Source organism: Myotis nattereri, assembly GCF_964212035.1.
Source record: "Myotis nattereri genome assembly, chromosome: 17".
Lineage (NCBI taxonomy): Eukaryota > Metazoa > Chordata > Mammalia > Chiroptera > Vespertilionidae > Myotis > Myotis nattereri.
The window spans coordinates 6,231,677-6,251,115 of NC_138092.1; the positions used below are offsets into that span (position 1 = coordinate 6,231,677).

General features: G+C 51.3%; 1 long non-coding RNA gene across 2 annotated transcripts in view; it reads right to left on the reverse strand.

Annotated features, from left to right (window-relative positions):
• Positions 1–19,439, reverse strand: part of LOC308533388 — a 316,610-nt gene that overhangs the window by 128,304 nt on the left and 168,867 nt on the right. For both annotated transcript variants that reach the window (XR_013997083.1, XR_013997084.1), the window contains exon 4: positions 14,145–14,244. This is a non-coding gene — a long non-coding RNA (uncharacterized lncRNA). The remainder of the gene's footprint in view (positions 1–14,144; positions 14,245–19,439) is intronic.

Genomic DNA, 19,439 nt, shown 5'->3' on the forward strand with positions numbered 1-19,439 from the left:
GAGCTGTATAATTGATGGCATCTTAGATTGGAGGAAATGCGGTGCATGCCAGAAAGCCTGCGAGGTTTGCAAGCAAACTTGCTTCTGAACTAAACAACCACCACATAAATAAGAAATCTGATGCCCACAGAGTGTTTTAAGCTGCATTTGCTCATGAGGGCCTCGTATGTAGGAGAAGAGTTAGGGTGGAGTTCCAGTTACTACTGCTGAGCACAAATTACCGTAACACTGGCCGTTGTAAAATAATAATCGCGTGATGTCATTCATGTGTTTTGGGTCAGGAATTTGGAAGGGCTTGGCGGGGTGGTTCCCACTTGGGGTTTCCCATGACCTTGTAGTCAAATGTCGGCTGGGCTGTGGTCATTTGAAAGTGCAAATGTGCTACACTTCCAAGATGGCAGTTTGCATGGCCATTGGCCAGCCTGGCGGCTGGCTGCTGGCTCAGCTGAGACCACGGACCACACCACCTACCCGTGACCTCTTCAGGCAGGCTCAGCACTTGCCCCAAAATGAGCAGCCCAGGAAGCCAGGTGGGAGCCCCATGACCTTTTGTGGCTCTACTTCTTAAAGCAGTAAAAGGACTCAGCAAAAGGACACGAACCCCATCTTTCTATCAGAATGTCGAGGAGTAGGGCCACTTGTTTTGTAGCCTTCACTGGTGAGAAGGTGCACTGGCCAGACTGGTGCACAGACACTACACTTGGGATTGCTTGGTGCCCAGGAGCAAAAGGGAGAAAAAGAACCCAATGTGTGATAAGGAGCATTTTCTTTTCTTTTCTTTGTATTTTTGTTGCTTTTTACACAAAGGAAGGGAGAGGGAGAGAGAGAAACATCCATCAGCTTCCTCCTGTAAGCCCCCTTACTGGGGATCCAGCCCACAACCCCGGCATGTGCCCTGACCACGACTCGAACTTGGGCAACCTTTCGGCACAGGACGACAATCAACCAACTGAGCCACGCCAGTCAGGGCAGGAGCATTTTCCAGCGGATGCGGGATCGATCATCCGGTCACTAGCATGATCACTTTCAAAGTACTCACTGGTCTGGTGCTTTCTGGGAAGTGGATCTGGGGCAAACGTATCAGGTTCACAGGAGACCTCAGGCTGTAACTACTGTAACATTTACCAAGCACGGTGATTTTAGAAGGTTCTGGATTCTACGAAAACTCTAATGAACAAGGCAGTGCCTCTTTCCTCAGAGAGCTTATCTTCTGATGGGGAAGGCAAAAAGTTATCTGCACTGATATCGGCAAGTCCTCGGGACCAAGGATAATGACAAAAAATGAGGAGTGGGGGGATGTGTGTCACAGGGGGTGGTCAGAGAAGGCCTCTCGGGAGTTGACATCTGAGCCAAGATCTAAGATAAGTGAGGAAACGAGGCCAGCAGGGATGCAGGGGAAAGAGTGTTCCACATAAGGGTCACATTCCGTGCGAAGGCCCTGAGGCCAGCCTGGGCAGGTATGCTTGGCCTAAAGCGAGAAGGCCAGTGCAGGGAATGAGGTGGGGGGCAGGGGGCGGGGTGGGGGGGGGGGCTTGGATTTTATTCTAAGTGAAACAGGACTCCACTGAAGGGTTTTGTTGTGTGTTTTTTAATCAGGTGAGTCCAATGACTGTTTTATTTTTAATTTTTTTATAATATATTTTTATTGATTTCAGAGAGGAAGAGAGAGGGAGAGATGGAAACATCAATAAAGAGAGAAAATCATTGACCACTGCCTCCTGCACGCCCCCTACTGGGGATCGAGCCCACAACCCAGGCCTCTGCCCTTGACCAGAATGGAACCTGGGACCCTTTGTTCCACAGGCCGACACTCCATCTGCTGAGCCAAATGAGCCAGGGCTCCAAGGACTATTTTATTATTAGTTATTCCCTACTTATAAATCAAACTTTATCATAGGCATGTATAGGAAAACACCTAGTCCCATAAGGCTTGGGACTACCCACAGTTTCAGACAACGATTTGGTTGATGTTTGTACAGCGTCCCCCTGGCTGCTGAGAGAGAAAGGAGGGGAGGGGAGGCACCGGAAGGCCAGGTAGAGGCAGTGACCCAGGCAGAAGGTGGAGGTGGCTTGGTCTGGACTGTCGTTGGTGAAGAGGATAAGAAGTAGGGGTATGGGCATCTCATTTGAAGGAAGATTCCAGAAGATGTGGTAATGGCCCTATCTACCAGCCAATCCTTTAACCTGGCAAACAAGACACACTTCCCTCAAATGCTTAATTGCTGCCCAAATTCAAATCTGCTCTCTCCAGAGGGTGTCCATGTGGGTGGTAGAAAGTGAGAGAGACCTGGGTCAAACCAGCTCCTGCACACACTGGCCAGGGGTCTTGTCCCTCGTGGCATAAAAGGGCCTGCCATGCAGGCATTGCCCCCTCCTCTCCACCCTTACGTCCCCCACACACATCCCCACCTACCGACAAGAAAGATGTGAGGAGATTCTAAAGAATAAGCCACTGGCTGGAAAGACCCTTTCAGAAAGAGTTCAAAAAAGTCTAGAGCCTTCTGCCAGGGCCGTCGGGGGAGACCCACCCCCATTTGCATGGGCCAGTTGGGTATTTTGGTCATTCACTGCATGACAGGACTTGGTAGTCACAGCTCCTCCTTCCTTTACAAGTCACTGTTCTCTCAGGAGCCCTTTCTGTCAAAAAGAAACCACCAGTGTTACTGCTTTGAGGCAGGCGTTAGGGGGAGTTTCATGCTCCATGAGTCTCAGGGTCAAGGTTCTCTTAGGTGGCACACGTGGCTGATGACCAGATCCAGGAGCAAGCCCACGCCTGTAACAGTGACCACTTTTAACGTGTGTGTGTTTGTGTGTTTTACAAACATGTACACAGCCATTTGCTATGTGTCAGACACTGTTCCAATCATGTAATAAAATGCCTTATCCTTTAACGCTCATAACCCTCACATGCAGTGAGTATGATGATTATCCTTCATTCAATACCCAATGTGCATTCATTGAGCACTTCACACATGTGGACAGTGAGCCACAGAGAAGCCAAGGGACTCCTCCGGGTCAAACAGCTGATTGGTGACAGAGCCGAGATTAGCACCCAGAAACCCTGGCTTTGGAATTGGGCTCTTGGCCACCATATTAAGTCGCTCGACACGGTGCTTCGGTGGAAATCTGTACAGCTATTGCAAATGTCTTCAGCTGCAAATAAAAAGCAACTCCACTGAGGGTGGCATAAGCAAGTAGGAATCGTGTCTGTAACACAAAGTCTGGAGGCATCTTCTGCCTGGGGCTGGTGGGAGGGCTTGCCAGTGCCACCACACGGCCAGGCTTTCCTATCTTTTAGGAACCTTTCCACCAGGTTAGTCCATTGCCTATTGCCCCATGGTTGCAAGGTGGCTGCTGTAGTTCCAGGTATCATACCAGAGATCCAGGCAGGAAAAGGTAACATGAGCTTCCCCTAACAGGGGCTCTGTCTTTTTATCTGGAAAGAGAATGCCTCCCCTAACACAATCAGAAAACCTATCTGCCAACACATGGCCGCCATGACCATATCTGGTTTAAACCAGTCTTGATTCATCTCATGCGGCTGGGGTTGGGGCCTGTCTTCCCTGAGGCCTCCTCCTTACCACCCAGAACTATCAAGGCACCACGAAGTAGAGAGGCAACGGCTACTGAGGAGACAACAGACAGCATGCGCCATGGTGAGTGTTACTACCCCCATTTTACGGATGGGCACACTGCAGCTAAGAGTCACAAGGCCAAGATCTCAAGGCTGGCAAAATGGTAGCCCCAGCCTGGCCGGTGTGGCTTAGTGGTTGAGCATCAACCTACGAATCAGGAGGTCATGATTCAATTCCTGGTCAGGGCACATGCCCAGGTTGCAGGCTCAATCCCCAGGGACAGGGGTGCAGGAGGCAGCTGATCAATGATTCTCTTTCATCACTGATGTTTTTCTCTTTCTCTCTCCCTTCCTCTCTGAAATCAATAAAAAAAAAATTTAAAAAAAAAATGATAGCTGCAGAATACTAACCCAGGTCCCTGCAATTCAAAATCTCAAAATTCTAACTGAATAGACATCCAAATGACTTAACAACAATAGCTATAGAGCTTCAGGCAAGTGACTCAAGCTCCCTAAGCCTCAATCTTCTTATCTCTAACTTGTGGCTAGTCATGGTACCTAACCAGCGGGAGGCCGGGAGGGGAAATGAAATAATCCAACAGACCCCGAACAGCACATGTGAGCTGCACGATCCACTTACACACGGATATTTTTCAATCAACAAGCACAGCCTGCAAAGGCATTGTCTCATCTTTATGATTTTGTTAACGACATTTCTTTAAGAACTCCCAATCTGGTGTCTCCAGAACCGTCTCTATCCCAACTGTGACACTGTGACAGCGCTAAATGTCTAAAAAGGCTGGAATAACAGGCATAGACTGGAACCCCTTCAGCCGCCCTGGGCATGTGGTCACCCGCAGTCCCCCTCCACAGCAGGCTCTGAGGGCAGGGACCGCCCCCACGAACCACAACCTGACATCTGCCACACGCACCCCACACCCACACGACTTTACTCAAGGGACCAGGGAACTTATGTCTGACTCCCACTCTCACCAGCCCCACAGCATCCAGCATTTCTGATTAGGTATCTGTGAACCACAGGCTGGGCAGACTCAGCCTTAGTGTCCAGGTGGTGAATAGAACGGGTATTGATCACTTGGAGGAGCACCAAATACTAGTATAGGGAGCAACAACAGGGCCTGCTTGGCATTCATCTGCAGCAGCGCAAACCAGGCTGGCAAGTATTGTATTGAAATGGGGTTGGGGAGGGAGCAGTAGCTACTAAAAAACTTGCAGTGAGTGAAGGTTAGCAAGTGGAAATGACTGATGCCCTTAAAAGAAAAAAAAAAAGGCAAATTGAAGCGAATGATCTCTCCCTCGGCCGTGCTGTCTTTGTGTGGTATTTTGGACAGTGTGAGACATATCCATGGCAGGCTTTCGGAAGCTCGGTTACAGAGCCGATAAACTTGTTTTCCATGTGAGAGTGGGGAAGGGGAAGGAAGGTCACCTGGGGAGTCTCACTTGATCTCCTGGAGGCCCGGCAGGGCAGGAAGGGGAGGCTGGGAGAGGTGAAGTCACCTGCCCCAGGAGCTGGCCCGGGAGGAGCATCACAGCCCACCCTCATTCCCGTAACAGAGCCCTGCTCAAGCCGGGAACGCGTAGCCCTGGGGGTGTTCAGGAACAGCAGCAGCACAAAACCCCCAGAGACCTTGCGGGGCTACAACTCCCACGCAGCTCTCACCCTCCTTGACCTCGACCTTTCACCTGCAGAACCACCAGACCAACATGTAATACCGAGTCCAGGGGCCCAGCGCTCTCGCCCCACGTGGGAAGGCCTCCCGGGGACCACGAGGGAAACCCACAGGCACCCTGTGAATCAGAACCTGCGACCCTTGTGGCCCTGCATCTCCAATCAGGGGAATACAGAGCCACCCAGCCTCGGGGCTCGGGGTGGGGAGCTCTGCCTATGAATCATGGCAGCCAGAACATTCATTGGGCCTCCCTGGGAACCCACTGAAGGGTCGGGTGTATGTTCCCTGGGGGGAGGGCAGTTTCTCGTGGGAAACAAGCCCCTGTCGTGGGTTCTGGTGGCCTCTTAGAGGCCTCATCAGGTCACAAGATGATCCTGCTGCAGGTGACAAGGCTCAGAAATGCCCGATGAAACGCTCACCGGTGAGTGTGGTTTTTAAGTTTTCTCTTAGTGAATACTCACTTAGGGAACTGGGAACCCTAATACTACTGGATGCAACCCAGAGATGGTTGGTGCTGTGGCTGAGAACACAGCACTGGCACTGGATAAACCTGGAAGGACATCTCAGGTGTCCTACTCTGGCCCCGGCCCCGTAATCCTATATAATACAAGCCTAATATGAAAATAGACCGAATGGCGGAATGACTGGTTGCTATTGTGTGCACTGACTACCAGGGGGCAGATGTTCAACGCAGGAGCTGCCCCCAGCCAAGGTGGGTGCCAGCGGGGGCCTCCCGATTGCCCAGTGGCGGGGGCGGAGCTGGCAAGTGGGCGGCACCAGGCGGGCCAAGACTGGTGCCAGCAGGGTCTTCCCCAGCCCCATCACCCCACCAGTCACCCCACAGATCGCCGGCCAGGCCTAGGGACCTTACCTGTGCATGAATTCTGTGCACCAGGCCTCTAGTAGGCTAATAAGACATCTTAGAAAAACAACCACCTGCAAATGAACAGGTCCTGGGTAATTTCCCAGGAATCTCAATACTCTGGCTGCAGCTAGAGTTCACAAAGGACTACCATCGTGCAAAGGGCAGTTTTCAGTCCCCCCAGATTTCATCCCCACAAACAGAGGGCGATGGTTTTGTTGCTTTTCCAGAGCCCCGATTCCGGCTGTTTGCGTCAGTATAGACGGTTTACTGGGTGAGGCTAGGAAGGGCCTCCCCCAACATCGCTGCTTGGATTGGGATTTCTAAAAATAACTCCCGAGAGGCCTGCAGTGTGAGGGAAAGACACACGGCCGACGGCCGCCCACAGCTCTGGGGAGGAAGAGAGCGAGCCTTGGATGAGAATTACCGAAGGGCCTGAAATTGAGCGCAACTATCTCCTCGTAGCAATGGCTTCGTAATTAGCCATCCGAACGGAAGCCTTTCAAAACCAAAGCAGTTCAACAAGGAAGTTTCATTGAAAATAAAATTTCCAGGCCAGCCATGTTGTCAAAACCACATGAACCGAAGATAGCTCAGCCGTGACCCAGTCACTGAGGAAAGGTGTTATGTGCTAAGGGAGAAGGGGTGCGAAGGGACGCATGGGGAACGTGGCCATGTTCACCTGAAATAAAAAAGACTGTGTTCCCGCACCTCACTGGATGGTCAGGAGGATGAAACAGGACACTGTGCATCGACAGAGTCAGAACATGCGCGGCCCAGCAGTGCAGGAAGGAGATGCATCCTACCTGCTCAGGGTGGGGACCAGGATATCAGCATCCCCAGGCGCTCATGGTGTGTCCCACATGCTCAGGGTGGGGACCAGGATATAAGCATCCCCTGGGAGCTCATGATTCGTGCAGAGTCTCAGTGCCACTCAGATTAAGTGACGGAGAATCTGCCTTTAACAGGGGCTCCTGGAGATTGACGCGTGGTTCAATTTAAGGAACTATAGCCTCAGCCATCTCTCAGGTGTGTGATTCTGCACCCAGTGACCCAGGTCAAGAGAAGGTGACCTAAAAGCTGCCCTTGGGTAGAGGCGGGGTTCCCAGAGGGCCACCTTCGGTGGGGAGGTTTCTGGAGACCCCCTGGACTCCGTCCAGACTTCCTGCCTGCAGAGGGCGAGGTCAAGGCAGAACCCAGCACCTCCTGAAAGGAAGGTTCTCCACAGCTGGGCTGGACCACTCCTGGGTCCACAGCCAAGTAATCAGAGAGGTCCCCATGTCATCGCACATGCCTGGGAACCGGTCCTGTGAGCAGACAGGACAAGGCAAGAGCTGGTAAGAAGCAACTGGGAACGGAGGCCGGGTAACTGGTGAGAAATGGGAAAGCATGACTGGCCACCTCTCTTCCCTGGTTATGGCCTAAATCATGGAGCTTAAATGCTATAAAACACAACGACCTCATGCACTACGAAAGGAGACATACACACACGCGGTTTTCTTGGGCACGCACAGCCCATCTCTAGAATGATGGACACGGTGCTTCTCACACTGGCTAGTCCTGGAAGGAAGACCTGTGGGTGGCTGGGGGCTGGAGATGGAGGGAGACACTTCACTTTCACTGGGGATCTTTCTGGGTCTTTTGACTTTTCAACAGTGTGAACGTTTTCCCGGGAGGGAGGGAGGGAGGGAGGGAGGGAGGGGAAGAGGAAAGACAAGAAAAGAAGGAAAGAAAAGGGATAGAAGGACATTTAAATTTTAAAAATAAAAGATAGCGGTGTCACTTCTTAAGCAGGGCTACATTTAAAAGTCCTTCCAGAAGCCTGGCTGGTGTGGCTTGGTAGTTGAGCACCAAACCATGAACCAAGAGGTCACTGGTTTAATCGACGATCATGGTACCTGCCAGGGTTTCGGGCTCCATCCCCACCTCAAGGTGTACAGGAGCAGCCGGCTGATGTTTCTCTCTCTCTCTCCCTCTAAAATCAATAAAAAAAAATATTTTTCAAAATTAAAAAATAAAACTATAAAAGTCCTCCCAGGAAATTCAGGGCATGAGCATCACCATTTTTGCTTTAACCACCTAGCCTGCGATCCTTCGTTCAGACTGAGCACCTGGCCGCTCACACCCACGTATGTATTAAACTGCTCAGGTGGCCAAATTCCGCGAGGAACGTCCCATGTAGCCGAGAGCTACTTGGTCTATTTGCCCCCAAACCAAGAGCCTGGATACGCATCCCACTCTCCGAAAGTCTCAGCAACCCCTGACTCCAGCCCATTTCCCTTAGTTGGGCTGCAAAACCCTCTTCCAGAAGGTTCTGAAGCCCTGGTTTGCAGAGCCTTCCAGTGAGTACATGGCTTTGGGGGACACAACACTTGTAGGCTGTGTAACTGCTTGTAACTTCGGGTTGAGATAAAGAAATAGGACGTCACATAGAAAACCCCAGTTCCGGAATCAGCCACACTGGCCACGTGCCCTTGAGAAAGCACTCCCTGGTCCTTCCTGGTGGGAAATAGGGTAGAAATCCGATTTAAAGACCAGGAGGCTGAGGCCCCCCAAAGTCTGGTGGGGGAACCAGGAATCAAAGGCCGGGCCTTTGCTGTCCCAGGGCACACCCTTCCCACCATGGCCCTGTGTCCCTAGCCACCATCCAGAATGATCCACACACACCTACCGGGTGCTGGAAGCCTTGCACTGTGTCCTTAGGGTGGGGGCTAGTTCTTTATAAAGAGTGTCACTAGGTCTTCAATGGGAAAGCGGGAGTGGATGGGGAGATCAACCAAAGAACTTGTGTGCACATATGCATAACCCATGGACACAGACAATAGGGTGGTGGAGGCCTGGGACTGGGGGCGGAGGGAGGGGGGTGGATAGAAGGGGTCAATGGGAGAAAAAAAGGAGACATATATAATATTTTCAACAGTAAAGACATTTTAAAAAAAGAAAAATAAATAAATAAAACCATTCTATAACTTAGAAAGAAAGAAAATCTATTCTACGGAGGAGTAGCGACTCTGCTTGCTTGGGCCACGCATCGACTGGCGATGTGCAGGGGGGAAGAGGCCCTGCGACTCCCAGCTGCCTGATGTTTGGTACGTTGATCTCTCTGAGCCTCTGATTTCTTCATTGTAAAGTTTTTTTTTTTTGTATATATTTTTTATTTATTTCAGAGAGGAGGGGAGAGGGATAGAAACCTCAATGATGAGAGAGAATGACTGATCAGTGGCCTCCCGCACGTCCCCCACTGGGGATCAAGCCTGCAACCCTGGCATGTGCCCTGACCGGGAATCGAACCAGGGAGCTCTCGTTCGTGGGTCGACAGTCAACCACTGAGCCACACTGGCCGGGCTCCTCATTTTTAAAAAATGGCAAAAACAACAGGTAACATTTATCAGGCGTGAACTACGTGTGCACTCTAAGCCAGTGTTACCCTCAGCAGTTATTGTGTATTAACGCATCAAGTGTTTGCATCACGCTGGTATTTATTATTCTCCACAAACAAATGAGAAAGCTGAGGCACACAGCAAGGTGCAGTAACTTGCCCAAGGCCACCCAGCCAATACATTTCCAAACAGGGATTCTGTGGGAGGTCTGACTGGAGCCGGTGCTTTAACCAAAACACAGAAAGGGCCTGACAGGGCAGATATGTGATGAGATCCTAGGAAAAAGGTGCTTACCGGGCCACCTGACAGAGTAACTGCTCAGTAAATTGTAACTACTGGGAACCACTGAGAACTTACTAGTCATTTCTTTGGTGAGGCAGAAGCACAAGGGTTACACAGCAGGCGCGAGGCCGAGGGGAAGCGGGTGCCTGCTGTGGTCCTGTTCCCGGGCAGGTGCTCTTCCCACCTGTCCTCAGCCGGCATCCTGCCTGGGACCCCCGGCGTGGGCCGGAGGTGGGCGCTCGGCCACCTGAATCTCTGTCCTGACCTCTCCCCGGGGAGCCCAGAAGGAAACCGACTCTAGGGCAGCTGGCGTGGGAACAGGTCTGACGTCCGGCTGACAAGAATGGCAAATTCCAGAATGAGCTGGGCAGATCTGGGCCCAAGGTCACGGTCGCGTGCTGGTCGACTCAATCAGAAACTCTGCCTGTGGTTAATCACAGACGTGAAAGGGGACAGTCCCTTGAACGAAAGAGGCAAGATGTACTCACAAAATTGCAAAATGAGAGATCTGGTGTGAAAGACTATAGCTGAGTAGGTGCTCAGCCCCTGGATCTTCATCCTGACTCAGACACGCCCGGTTCTGCTGGGGTCCTGGGCAGGCGGGCAGCCATGCGATCGGATCCGTTCTCTCTGTCGGGGACTGCCTTCGGGAGGACCCCCAGTCCCATCTGGCTAATAAGACACAGGGAAAGTGGCCCTAGCCAGTTTGGCTCAGTGGACAGATCATCTGCCTGCGGACCAAAGGGTCCCGGGTTCAATTCTAGTCAAGGGCACATACCTAGGTTGCAGGCTCCTCCCTGGCCCCAGCCCTGGTCCGGGCACATGCAGGAGGCAACCCATCGATGTGTTTCTCCCACATCGATGTTTCTCTCTGTCTTTCCCTCTCTTTTCCACTCTCCCTAAAAATCAATGGAAAAATATCCTCAGGTGAGAATTGACAACAACAAAAAAAGAAAACTAAAAGACGTAAGGGAAGTCTACCTACCGGGGGTTTCTGGGGAAACAGTCTTCCTTAATAGAAGACAGAGTTGCATTAAGTAAGGCGTCCCCTCTCCCCTTCCCTGTACCCTCCTGCTCAAGATGTTGTTATGACACGTTGACGTGCAGTGAGCAGTGCCCTGATGCGGCTGAGCTTACAAATGCATCCTTCCTGCCCCCTCTGACAGCGCCAGGTGCCGGGAGGACGTGGGGAAACCGGAACGCGGAGCACACCAGTGGCCCGGCAAGCGGCACAGTCATTCTGGAAAACGATCGGGCAGCCCTTGTGAACGCACGATGACTCATCCACCTCAGCTAGTTTCTCTGACTCTCCCACAGTCCATGCGACTACAGGTATGCACTGCCTGTCACAGGCCACGGCTGGGCTCATCAGCAGGGCCGAGACCAGCCAATGGCAGGACCTACGGCAAGGGGAGGGGAGAGGCAGCCCCGTATGAGCTAGGTGTACACAGAGCAACCAGGTGGGATCTACAAAGATGGAGCAGCCGGCTCTCTGTATCCACAGGCACCGAATCCGTGGATTCAACCATCCATGGGTCGACAGTATTGGGGGGCGGGGGGGGGGGGTATGTTATTGCTGACGTGTACTGTGTAGTTAGACCTATGATGGTCACGGCGGGACTGAACATGTACACTCTTTCTTTACTTGAGACGCTTCCTTGAACAATGCCGTATAACAACTTTACACAGTATTTACATTGTATTAGGAATTAGAAATAATCTAAAGACCCTTTAAAGGACATGGCAGGATGCGGGTAGGTTATATCCAAGTACTATACCCCTTTCCATAGGGGACTTGAGCATCTGTGGATTGGGGGATCCCCGGGGGATCCCGGAGCCAGTCTTCTGCAGACACCAAAGGAGGGCTGTGCTGAGTAAAAAGACAAAACTGAGAGAGAAACCAGAGAGAGATCTGTAGCCGAATCCCATCTGTCCAAATTCAAAACAGATCCCCAATCAGAACAACACAGGAGGAAGCGTACACACGGGGCCTACAGCAAACCCACCAGGGCGATGCCTACCGGGAGCAAAGGGGACGGGCAAGGGGCAGCCAGAAAAAGAAGGAGCGGGATCCTAGCAGACCAACAATAACGTGCCTTCCATGGAGGAGGCTTGCACAACACAGCTCAAAAGAAAAAACTCAACCAGACGCAGAGGCAGAAAACCCAGGGATAAATGTGCCCGTGATTCTTTCTGGGTGCGGGTCCTTTGGGGAATAATCTGACAGAGCCTCAGTTTCCCCACAGTGGGAAGCAGATATGAAGAGCAACCCTAAGGTGTCCTGTGAGCGTCCATGCAGATTTATGCCGAGAGCCCGAGTTTGGGACTCAGCAGAGGCTTTGTGAATGGCAACTAAGGACTCAGCCTTCCCATCTATAAAATGGGGATTATTACATGACAATGGTCCCTTTGGGACCATTACGATGGGCTTTAAATGAAACAGGACAGGAGAAGGACAAATGCCCGGTGGCGGCACTGTGTCATAGGCTTGGAGAAAGAGGGCACGTCCTTCAGGGAGCCGTGCGTGTACCAGGCGCTGTGCTGGGGGCTCAGCAGCTTGTCTCAGTGGGTGAGGCACAGGGAGCCATCATACCGGGGAGCAGCGTCCGTCCCCCCCGCAACCAGAGCACCTGTCGTGACCTGCACACAGCCTGAGGGGGCGGTGGGGATGTCAGGCTGCCCCTATGGGGTGCCCCTCTTGGGGACACAGGGGTCCCTACAAATCCACATATACGTTTTTCTTTTCTTCTGTTGCAATAAGCCATTTTTATAACTGGATAAGGCAGGTTACCAAAAAGGTAAGAGATGAAGACAGAAGAGAAAAAGCAACTGTCCTACTCCTCGGACCCCCAAGGAGGCACCCACATCTTCATTTTTCCAACAGAGAGCACAGCTCTCTTCCGCACTTTCCGGAATCCCCGGCAGGACACAACACTGCGACTGGGACATCACCAACTGCCACTGCTCTCCTGAAGGCGGCTAACTCCTCTCCATCGTGGGAAAGACTCGGGGGCGCAGAAGCATCGGGTGCCCCTGGGTGGCATTTTGTTCAGGATGCGCCCCTAAATGCGCCCAGCTCCAAAACAGCCCTCCCTGCACACACCTCTCCCCCGGCCCCGCCTTCTCATTCCTCCTGGAGGGTTACAAGGCCAAAGGGACGCCTTGATGGCTCCTGATAAGTAGTCTTTCCAAAAGACCAATTCCCGCAGCCACTGGCCATGGCGCCGGGGCCAGGCTCCCGCCACATTCTGAGAACGAAGGGACTGGACGAGGAAGGCGGGGAGAGGTCCGGGGGACTCTGCTCTGGTTCTCCCTTTCCACTCCCCGGCCCGGACCACCCACCCAACCCATTCTTCACGGACGGATTGCTCAGGTGCCTGTGATCACCAAGACTGCAGCGAGGCATTGCGACAGCCAGGCCATTCTTTAGGGCAAGACCCCAAGTAGGGAGCCCAGATTACCACCTGAGGAATGTTAGATAACCATGGAGGAATGAAGGGACAGATAACGAAACCAGTCGGTCCAAGATGGCTTGGGTGTGGGCGCTGTGTGGTCTGGGTGCACATGCCCAGGTTGCAGGTTTGATCCCCGGTTGGGGTGTGTGCAAGAGGCAGCCAATCTATGTTCCTCTTGCACATCCATGTTTCTTTTTCTCTCTCCCTCTCCCTTCCTCTCTCTCTAAAATCAATAAAAATATGTCTTTAAAATAAATAATCGAGGGTTTTATTTTTCAGAGCTGGGTTGGTGGTGTTAGGCTTTCTCCAGGTTTTTGCAGTCCTGGCATACAGCCTATCAAATACGCTAAACCTATCCAGAGGCTGCCTTAAAAACAATTCCTGTTTGCAAAAGCCGAGCTGCAACTGACAAGCTGCTTTAAAGTTATGTAAGTATGTATCACTGTTTCAATTTCTTAGCGTTGTTTTCCCATTTTGAAACTAATCACTGTATCTGTTTTCAAACTTGTTTGTGAAGTCCTGACAGGTCCCGGGCACCTGCTTCTAGTGCCTCCTGGTCAAATGGACCTATCAGAGCTGTCTGTCGAAAATGCCACTTCTAGGCCCCACCCAGAGCCTGCGGGTTAGGACAGCAGCGGGGAGGGGATAGCAAGCTTCCCAGGTGATCATTTGCAAACCGAAGTCTGAAAACCACTGCCCGAAAAAGAAGCCGAGAACAGGGAGGCGATGCTGAAGGGAGAAGGTGAAACCAGAGGCCACAGCATGGCTCCTGTGTTGCATCCCTTACACTCCACCCGGGTAAACAGACAGCAAAACCCTGATTCGTCCTCCACTGGGCCCTCCCCCACCCCGGGAAAACAAACGAACAAACAAACAAACAAAACCCCCCACAATACTCACATTCAGCCTGGGGTGGCATTCAACCCTTCAGGTTTGCAGGAGGAGAACGATCCCAAAGTGATGGGCACGCTGTTTAAGACACGCCACTGCCAGGACCGTGCTACAGGGAAGAATATAAAGAAGCTGTCAGCCAGATGTTGGCTGCAATTCGTCCTACCCTGGGTCTGGGATAGATAACTGGCCCCGGCAGCGAGCAGTCTTAACTCATCCACGGGAGGGGGGTTTTGTTTAACGTCGAGCCACACACACCAAAGCCTTGCACATGGGCTTGAGTGCATGTGCACACAGACACACACACCAGACATGCGTGCAGGTGCACTCCAGCTCCCGCCATGGTTCAGGGAGGCAGCCTGGCTACCGGAAGTCATCCGGACGGTCATGTGGAGTGCTAGCAGGTGCCAGGACGTTCCTGGGCTGAAAGTGGGTTGGAAAAGGAGGAACGGATAGGAGGGGCCAAGTTTTGTGCTGTTTTCCAGTGTATATTCCACACCAATTCACCCCTGAGAGTATTATCAGATCCAGCCTTCTGATGAGGAAATCAAGATGCAAAAAAAGGATCCGTGACTTCCTTAAGCTGCTAGGATCAAACCCCGACCTAGCTAACCCCGAAGTTCAGGGTCAATGCATTATGCAGAGCCGCCTTAACTTCACAAGCTGAGGGGGTGGCAGAGGGGAGGGGGTCTGCTCTGGAGAGAGGGGAGCCTACCATATCTCCAACCAGTGAGAGAACCAAAGGAATTTTTCAAAATATATTTTTATTGATTTTGAGAGACAAGAGAGAGAGAGAGAGAGAGAGAGAGAGAGAGAGAGAGAGAGAGAGAGAGAGAATCTATCAGCCACATGGGATACAGCCCAAAACTTGGGCATATGCCCTTGACCAGGAATCGAACTGGCAACTTTTTGGTGCACAGTACAATGCCCACCCCACTGGGCCACACCAGCCAGGGCAGCAAAACACTTTTTTGGCAACTAATTTAATTCACAAGCAATAAATGCTCATCGGAAAGGAAATCAGAAATCATAGACGAGCAATAACGAAAACAAAAACACACATGGAATCACATCTTGCCCCAAATAACTGTGTCGCGCATACCCCATGTACTTTTTTTCTAGCGAAATACATGCTTTTTCCTAGCCTACAAGATGATGCAATTTGTGCAATGTATCAAAAATGTTACAATACTGATGTTTGTACGTGGGCAGTTAATGACGCTTGCCCAATCCTAATCTTCTGTGAATTTATGTCAAACCATGAAATCTGTTTGCAGATTCTAAGGGGGAGAGGCCACACCCTTCACTTCTTTTTTGTTTGTGTCCTGTTGTCCTCTGCTCAGCAGCCACTAATACATTTAGGAAGAGTTAGAGTGTTCTTTCTGTCTAAATGCTGGGTTCTGGTGGATGAGGCAGTCTTGCAACAACAACAACAACAAAAAATGTCAGGCTGGCTTTGGAGAATTCGTGTTGTAGCAACTGAGAAAATGATTTTTTAAAAATGTATCTTAATGCCAAAGGGAAAAGCAGCTCTTCTCTGCAGAAAGGCCCAGAATCAGACCTTCCACGTCACCCTCCCCCACTGCAGGGACTGGCCCTCTAAGTGCCCAGGCACCCCCCTCCCAGACGTCCCCTGGTTGGGAGAGTGAAAAAATAACCTCCTGTGCCCCTCCCCCTTGGCGTTAACAAGGCTCCCTGTTGAGATGTAGTTAATCACATCAATTAAAAGACTTTTTTACACTTGGCCTTGCCTGCCAGCCACAGGCCCTCTGACCAGGGAAAGGTGGGTACGGTAAGTCATGTCATAAGATAACGCATAGTTTTTCCTTCTTTCCCTTCCATCTATGTTTTGTTTTGTTTTTAGTTTATTTTTTCCATGTAGACATCATCAACACATGGCGAAACATCCAGATCTTAAGTGCACAGTTGGATGAGTTTTGACAAGTGCATAGACCCAAAGCACGAAACCACCAAGACACAGAAAGCATTCCCCTCACCCAGACAAGTCCTTCCCCGCATCGTCTCTGCCCTCCTTCCAGAGGCAACCTAGCACCAGGGATTAATTCAGCGTTCTCTAAACATTTATAAATGGAATTACGTTGTGTTTAAAGAGGCCTATGGCCTGGTCGGTGTGACTCAGCGGTTGAATGTCGACCCAGGAACCACTGGTTCAATTCCCAGTCATGGCATACGCCCGGGTTGCCTGCTCGATTCCCAGTAGGGGCTGTGCAGGAGGCAGCCACTCAATGGTGTTCCTCTCTCATTGATGTTTCTATCTCTCTACCCCTCTCCCTTCCTCTCTCTCTAAAAATCAATAAAACATATTTAAGAAAATAAGGAGGAGTGTGAATTATGAGCAAGAACAGGCAGTTCCTAGTGGGAATGAAAAACAGTGCAGACGCCTTGGGAAACAGCCTGGCCGGTCCTCAAAAAGTTACACACTGAGTTACCATATGACTCAGCAATTCCACTCGGGCATCTATACGGGAGGAAAATGAAAACACACGTCCACTCAAAATCTTGTACGTAAACTCTCAGAGCGGCATTATGCATAATGACCCCCCCCACCCCCGCAAATAAAAACAGCGTGATGCCCATCACCTGGCAAATGAGCAAATAAAATGTGGCCTTAAGTCCTACAAGGGAGCATTACTCAGGCATAGAAAGGAATGATACATGGGAAGTACAGATGCTGAGACGTGAATGAACCTTGCAAACATCATGCTAAGAGAAAGAAGCTGGTCAGGAAAGACCAGATAGCGTAGGATTCCCTTTATACGAATGTCCGTACAAATAGGCAAATGCATAAAGCAGATTACAGGTGCTTAAGCCTGGGAGGGGGTTGCGGAAGCGACAGCTAAAAGTTCAGGCTTTTATTTATTTTTTGAGGTGGTGAAAATGTTCTAAGATTGGGAAATTGCATGGTATGTAAATTAAATCTCAACAAAGCTATTTAAAGAAACCAACCATTTGGAATCCACAAAAGTAGAGCCCGTTGCGATGGCCAGAAAACACAGTTTCCCCGCAGTGGAATTTTAACGGAAGGGTGTGTGGCGTTGTGGCAAGAGACCCCCCTCACCCCCTGAGGAACATAACTGGTGCCCAGCAAGGTCTCCTTCCCGTGACCAGGTCATGGTTTTGCTGCTGCTTTCCCCCCAGGTCCCTGTCCTGCCTCCAGTTGAAACTCCTAAGAGTTCAGGAGCCGTTCACCAGATCCATTCCTTTCTTCCACAAACATTTACGAAGCTGGTATGTAGGAGAAAGCCCACAGCCATATCTAGTGTTGTCATCATATTTCCCTGGTTTCGGGCGCCAGCATTTTTAAGGGCATGTTGGATGCCTCTGTGTGTCTGGTCCTGTGGTTAGCAGGTGATACTAGGAGCCTGGAGGGGTAGAAAGAGCCCAGGGTGACAGGAGGGCCGAGAACTCGGAGATCCCTGCACTGGCCCTAAATCCTGATGCTGCCATTCACACATGTACAACTTCACCTCTTTTTTGTTTTGTTTTGTTTTGTTTTGTTAATTCTCACCTGAGAATATTTTTCCATTGATTTTTAGGGTGAGTGGAACAGAGAGGAAAAGATAAGAGAGAAACACTGATGTGAGAGAAACACATCGATTGGTTGCCTCCTGCACAAACCCTGACCAGGGGCTGGCCTTGACCGGAATCGAACCCGGGACCCTTGGTTCCACAGGCCAACGACATTCTATCCACCGACCCAAACCGGCTAGGGCCGGCTGGACCTCTTCACGCCGCATGTCCCTCACCTGCAAACACCAGTAACCTGCGCTAGGGTTTGACCAGGGAGAGCCCAGCTCTGGGAACCAAACCCCATCTTTACCGCCTCCAGGCCGGGTGTGACTTCAGGCCCATTTGCTAACCTCTCTGTACCTCTGTTCCTCCTGTGTACGAGGGGGACGGTGACATGACAGCGGCATTATGCAACACTGGATGAGCTCATACTGTAACCCGAGCCAGCAACCTCTTTCCGCGGGGGTACATCGTAAATATTCTGGGCGTTGCGGGTTACACCATCTCGGTCCCGGTTACTCACCCCCGCCACGGGACAATAAAAGCCACCACAAACTGTGTAACGAAAGGGCAAGCTGTGTTCCAATAAAACTTTATGGACACTGAAATTCCATTTCATGTCATTTTGACATAAAGCACGCAGAACCGGGCCCAGCACAGAGAGGCGCCCGCAAGCACCCACGAGCCACACCCCAGGCACCAACGCTGTGTGTGAAACTGCGTGCCTCCTCGCGCCGTATCTCATTTAAACGCCACCATCACAGTGCCAGGCGGGTAGCGTGCCCGCTCAGGTGAGTACGTGAAGACTCGTGAACAAAGTGGCTGAGCCACGGCAGATCTGGGTCCTTTAGGAGCCCTTACCGCTGACCACTGTAACGTGCCGTGCTGGCCGCCAGGACGTAACAGCAAACCAGACCCACTCGGGCTCAGCGCCAAACACTACAAATCATGATTTCATTCCATGGAGACATGCGTTACAGAAACCAAGGGCTGGAAGGGGAACAGTGGGGCACCCCACAGTCCACGGGGAGGGGATCCTCTGAAGAAGGAACAAGTGGGCTGAGAACAGCAGGTGTCTGGTGCTGTGACGTGTGCCAAAGAATAGAGGCTGGAAAGGGCACATTCATCAGGTGTCCGGGCGGTGCAGGGCTCAGGAGATGGTGGTGGAAGGTCCAGACTTCCTGAAGGGCACTGTGGCGAACAACATAGCCTAAGTGGTCCTTGCTTCAGCCATTCTATGTTATGGGAGTATCTATACTAATAAAAGGGTAATATGTTAATTAGACTGGGTGGGCCAGATATCTTCTGGTGGTCCAGTCTTCCTTTGGGACAAAGCCATGGTGGCAGGGCCTGAGGCAGAGGCGGTTAAGGGCGATCAGGCTGACAGGGGAGCAGTTAGGGGCAATCAGGCTGGCAGGGGAGCAGTTAGGGTTGATCAGGCAGGCAGGCAGAGTGGTTAGGGGCAATCAGGCAGGTGAGCAGTTAGGAGCCAGCGGTCCTGAATTGTGAGAGGGATCCCGGATTGGAGAGGGTGCAGACCGGGCTGAGGGACACCCCCCCCCTTCACAAATTCCGTGCACTGGGCCTCTAGTATCCTAATAAATAGGAAACTATGAGTCACAAAGATTTAACGATGAGAATATTCACTGAGGTGCTGATTATAATAGGAACAGTTGAATTCAGGCTTAAGAAAAACAGGAGGAACTCTGTCACATATGACTGAGCAGTGGCGAAGCTCGGTGTCAGCAGGGGTGGAGCAGACGGGGACGTGGG